The sequence below is a fragment of the Prinia subflava genome, chromosome 6 (assembly GCF_021018805.1).
Source record: "Prinia subflava isolate CZ2003 ecotype Zambia chromosome 6, Cam_Psub_1.2, whole genome shotgun sequence".
In the NCBI taxonomy this organism is placed as follows: domain Eukaryota; kingdom Metazoa; phylum Chordata; class Aves; order Passeriformes; family Cisticolidae; genus Prinia; species Prinia subflava.
The window spans coordinates 18,693,282-18,699,281 of record NC_086252.1 but is presented as its reverse complement, the minus strand read 5'-3'; positions in this window follow the sequence as shown (position 1 = coordinate 18,699,281).

Below are 6,000 nucleotides of genomic sequence, written 5' to 3'. Positions count from 1 at the left end.
ATATTTCCTTTGTAAAGAATAATATTCATAAGCTAATGCCTAAAAATTATTTGGAAGGAAGTGAGAGTGCACTGCAGCATTTTTATATTAGTTTGGTCTTGCACAATGCTGTCCCTCCTTTCCTTCCTGCCCAATACTATTTTAGCAATATTCAAGGTTTTTAAAAGAGGCCAGAAAACAAGAGCTAGGACTTGATTTCCATACTAGTCACAAATGGCAGCTGTAGGGCAAACACAAAATGTTGCGATTACAATCAGTGCCTTTTTTCCTATTGAAAAGACTCTTTCTGTATTCACATAGAGTAAACTCAAAGGAAAAGCACAAAAAAGGCATTTTCTCTTCATAGTATTTCTTTGGCATGGATAAGAAGTATTTAAAGTACAGCAGATGTGCCTATGCTGTACACTGGAAGTAGAGTCTTTTATAACATGTTTAAATATTTACTTCAATACATATATTGCTGTCACTGGACAGTGGCATGCTATCCTCATAGTATTCCTTCCCAGAACGATGTTAGTTTCAAATATCTAAATGTTTTACAAGATTATAATATGATGATAATATTTCTCGGCTTATTGAAGGCAAAACTAAAAATGCCATAAAAAATTAAATTTGTACAATTTGCATATTTCCCTGGTTTATCTGCTAGCAAATATTAACAAGCATTTTTAGGGGATTTGTGTACTATCTTCTCAATAGAAGTATCCTATAACATCATCTCTCCCAGTGAGAAGAAAGCTTAGAATAAATCAGTCCCTCTGCCAAAGTGAAATGAGATTGGTTAGTCACAGAGGATGTGTGCTTATTCAGTCTACATCACTCAAAATCCCAAAACCTTAAATGAAAACCTAAAATTTTCTATGTAAGTAAAGCTGAAAACATTGAGTAATATAAGTGAATTGGTGCTTTGCTTTTTTTGAGTTTTCCTGGAATCATGCAGAAAGACCTGTAGTATCTGTATCCCCAATCCACATCAATTTCACCCCAGAAAACTTCCTAGGTTATGTAAAAGGATTAAACATAGCAAAACTCTCCAAACCTTTTAAATGTATTGTTTAAAAACTGTTTTTTCAAAGGTGTGCTTGCATGTGCTGCTATTTTGAGGGACTAAACTACTAAGGAGAGCAAACATAGGTACTTCTATGAACTCCTCTTTCCAGAGGTCTGTTGAGGTGGAAAAGGAGGAGGATGGGTGCATGTGCATCTAAAAAATATTTAGGGGTAACAAAAATTTTTGGTGAGTACATGGCTCATAGGTTGACCAATTTTAGCCCTCGTGATGAGGCTGTATCACATAATCATCCCTGGGGACTGTGACAACGTGAAGGCTGTTGGATATTCTGAATATCCAGTGAGGGCTGTAGCCATGCCAGGAAGGTCTTCGGAGGGTAACACTGCTGGGCTGAGATCCAGCCCATTCCCATCCCGCAGGGAAGTAAAAGCATCACAGGGAATCCCGGAGTGAACTGTCCCCAGAGATCCTCTTCCACCTCAGCCCTCCGAGGCACCCACTAGGTTGCTAGAGGAAATATTCATATGCAGTAGGGAAAGCTGGCCAGTATTTTTTATATGATGTGTATCTGAACAATATTAAAAGTGCACAGTCTAAAATCTAGAAAAGCCCAGTAGGATGGACTTAGAAGCTAGAGCTAAAGATGAAGCCAGACTCCTCTCAGGCATGTCCAGACACACAACAAGAAACAACGGGCACAAACTGAAGTGCAGGGAATTCCACTTGAACTTGAAAAAACCCAAACTATAAAAGTGATTGAATAATGTGACAGGTGACATTGACTAGAAGTAGAACAAGAGCACAAAAATCAAAATGTCAAAAAATGTTAATATGCAATTATTGAAAAATGAAATGCAAGAATGAAACCCTGCCCTGTCAGACGCAAGCTGTGGCTATGTGAGGATAATGAAAACTTTTGGCAATTGTCACTTTTCTTTCTCTTTTCAGGAACATTTCCAAGTATGAGGTAGCTTGGGCCATTACATTAATGAGGAGGTACCTCCTTGCTGCATTTCTTGGCTGCTCCTAGAAGCCCAGCTTCTTCTTCCTAGAGTTTAAGAGGTCTTTTTCTCCTGTTACTTTCCTGGTGATAACTTAATTTCATTTCTTTATCTGCATCAAATTTTCTCAATAAGATTCTTCTCCACAATCCTCGAGAAATTCAGATCCTGTAAAAATTTGAAGTCAATGCACTTCTCACCACCAATCTCTTTCCAGTGTGCTGCTCAACTCTCACCCTCTTTTTGTGCTGGCCTCCTATTTGCTTTTTTTCTTAGCTTTTGTTTTATCTATCCTTTCTATACTTCCACTGTAATAAACATTAGAAAAATAAGCACTTCAAGATAATGTGCTGCTGTTGGGTAGCTGAATGTTGGTACTCTCAGGGGGCAAGGGAGCATCTGAAATGTGGAGTCTTTCATCAGGAAAATCAGAGAACACCAAAGAAAATAGAGCATTTCTGTAAAAATATGCTGTATGTTGTCGAGTCTCTGCTTAAAGCTTTCAGATTTGTGTAACTTTTCTTTAGAACCAATATAATTTATATGTGAAAAAAACCCATGCTTCAAACTAGGGAATTATTTGGCTTATGCTACTGTGGTGTCATTAACATATTTTTAACCTGTACAGGTCTTCTCCTGTTGTTTTTACATCCACAAGGTAGCACCTCACAACTGCGTGGCTGCTGTAGCTGGGTTTCCTGTTACACAACTCAACACTGGTTTTAAACCCACAAATGCCACTTGTCTGTACCAGCCAGGATGCAGCCCACAGTCAAGGCAGTTTCTTTTCCCATTTACCAATTGGTTCACCCTTTTTTTCTCAGCCAGAATAGATTATTAGAGATGCCTGTGCATTATTAAGGTCATTCTTGGTGTGAATTATTTGCAAGTATAAGCCTGCAAGCAAATTCCTTGTAGGTGTATTTTCAAAGCTGTGAAAAGAAGACTATAAGCATTACATATAACCTAAGGTATACTGTGTCATTTATACCATATAAATAAATTACTGAATTTGTCTTTCTTTTTTCATTTGCCTAATTTCATAATTTGATTTTTATGGGCATGTGTTGGTGCCCCCAGCAGGCTCTTAGAAAAATTAAATCTGGAACCCTGTGAACCAAATGTTGCAGAAAGAATTAACTTGTTTACTACATTGTGATGCATAGTATAAATGCATTGAATGTATATGAAGCTGCACAATTAATTACTACATAAATGTCTTGTCAAGTGCAAATGTGTGTCATGTATGTTCTTTACCTGTAGCAGACTATATTGCATTGTACAAGTAAATATAAAGCTCAGAATGCTTTCATTGTAGTACTGCTGTGATGCCAACTACAGTCCTGTTCTTAGAGTAGTGAACAACACCTGCGCAAAAAGAAAATATCAGACTTATGAAATCTTCTGGACTTTCATTGCATGCATTTCTGAAATTATCACTTGCACCAGAATAATTTTTGAATTTGATCTGAATTGCACTCATAGGTATCTTCTTTACTGAAAAAATTTGCAGAAAATAACTAAAGGACTTGTTTCTTTAGTCACTGCAGAGCACAAGTCATTTTTTCATATAAAGTCCAATTAAATTACATGTCCCAATTATATAGGACTAATTCACAAAGCTTTTTAGGAATGCTTATTTTGTGATATGTATAATGTTTTACAGGTCTCAATTTGCAAACAAGGAACGAGTGTGACAGCTAAGGCATTAGAAGCTACAGAAGGAAGGCTGTTGAAAATACCTTTGACCCAGGTAACAGGAATTTTATTTGCCTGGAATCGAAGTACCATGTTCCTTTTGCCCTTGAAAGCCTTAAATTCTAAGGGGGGGTGTGGTGGTCACATAAATAAAAAGTGTCTACTACTGAGAGGTTGATTTGTGAATTATCACGAAGGAGTTCTGAGAGAGCGAAGTCAAACAATTTTATGCCCCACATCTCATGAATAATACACATACAGAAATAAATAGAAGAATCTCAACATTGCATCAGAGTCTTGACATTGCACCAGAACTTTGGTTTTAAAGTGTCTATGCATCAATACAAAAACAAATTGAGAAAAAAAAATAGATACATTTGACTTCCGGAACTGATTACTAGAAGGAATGAGGAACAGACCAGGAACAATAAATTTCCTATAGTGATCAAGCAATGCTGAAATTAGATTCGGGTTTGAAACTAATTTGAATTTAGTCTGAAAAGATCAATATAATGAAAATAAGAGTCCTAAGGAGAGCCACCTTATACACATTATAAATTTTCTTGCTGAGGTATCATCTGTGAGGACATAAAGACCATAAGGTTATTTAATAGAGTACCTTGCTCCTAGAAATTCACAGGCTTTCCCTCAGATTCCACACAGTAAAATGATGCAAACTAGGTATTTCGTAATAGTAAATAACAATAATCTAATGATTTCAATAGCATCTGTAGCAAATTTAGGGGCAGACCATGGACTAGTGCTCTTCCTGCCCAGCATATCCATCTGTATCTAGCAGAGAGAGCTGACACCATGTTGTGAAGATAAAACTTGGCCTGAAAAGTTGAAATATGCTCATCTGGCTGTGCAGCTAAGCAAAACCACCTTTTCTTTCATCCTTTGATGAAAATCTATGACATACAGCAAAGCTGGCAGAGAAGGAAAAAGGAATAAGAAACTAGACATATAGACAATAAGAACTTTCATCTGCTTTTGTACTTTGGGTGAAAGAATGACTGAATTATTACCGTCTAATAATTAATTCCATTAACCATGAAGAGTATGTGCCAGAGAAAGTGAGACATTTGAGCTGACAATGCAGTGTGGACAAGGCACACTGGAGTTCCCAAGTCCACACTTCGTGTTCTAAATAAACCCTTGTAGGGTCAGGCCCAGAGGCAGCACAGCTGCTTTCAGGCAGTGAGGAGCTGGAATGACCTGCCAGGCTCTTGTGGGTATGTGGAGAGCCAGCCTAGCACCATGAATCCCATTCCTGTGACTGGGCACAAAGCCAGGCCCTCTTCATCACGTCTGTGATTCAGCCCTGCTGATCAGTTTGATTTGGGTCTGTTAGGAAGCACTGATGTGTCTGCCCGTACTCCCGGAATAAGGAGCAGGCTGCGTGGGTCTAGTGTAGCACCAAGTTCTACTGTCACCCAAATATTGTACTAAAAGGTCACAGTGCAGTCTGAGTCCCAGCCTGCCTTGTATCTCAGGCAACTGCAAAGTACTTCCCTGGTATTTATCATCTTGAAATTCCTTATGTTGTCTTGGGTTCTGCATACAAAGTTTTGTTCTAACACGGTATGCTGATGTGCCCACAAATCTAAGCAATAATAAATTAACATTTATTAAATGCATTAAAGCATTGAATCTTCAAAGAACTATACTTCATTAGCTAATTAATCTTTACAATACTCTTGTGACTAAGTTGGAGCTTGTTTATTTATTTCAATAGACTTTCCTGTGAACTAACTGGGGAATTATCCTGAGTAAAGGAGAACAGGAACAAGAAAAAGAACACAGAATGATGCAGGAAGGAAAGGAAGTCCTTACTTGTTGTGAAACTCTCTTGCTAGGATACTGCATGCTGGTTTTATTGATTAGCATTGAAGAGGAGAATCAATACATTGCTTTACAGGACAGTTTTATTAATACATGCATTGGTTTAAAGTATGTTCATCATCACATCTTTTGCAGCCCTCACAGAATACAAATCCCAAAAAAACTCACATGGAGATTTCTCTGTCTTTATTCCACTACAGGCTGATCACTCCTTTGAAGTCTGTAGGTGCTGTGTGTACAACTGAGCACATTTTTGTTCCTACAACCATAGCCACACTGAATGTGGCACTGCTGTATTCTAATCATGGATCACAGTTCTCTCAGTCTCCATCTTGCTCCCAAGACTTCTGTGTGATACACAAATTTAAACTATTACTTGATGTAGAATTTACGTGCTCCTTCTGGGCTTACACTATTTAAAATTGGCTTCCATACAAAACATGC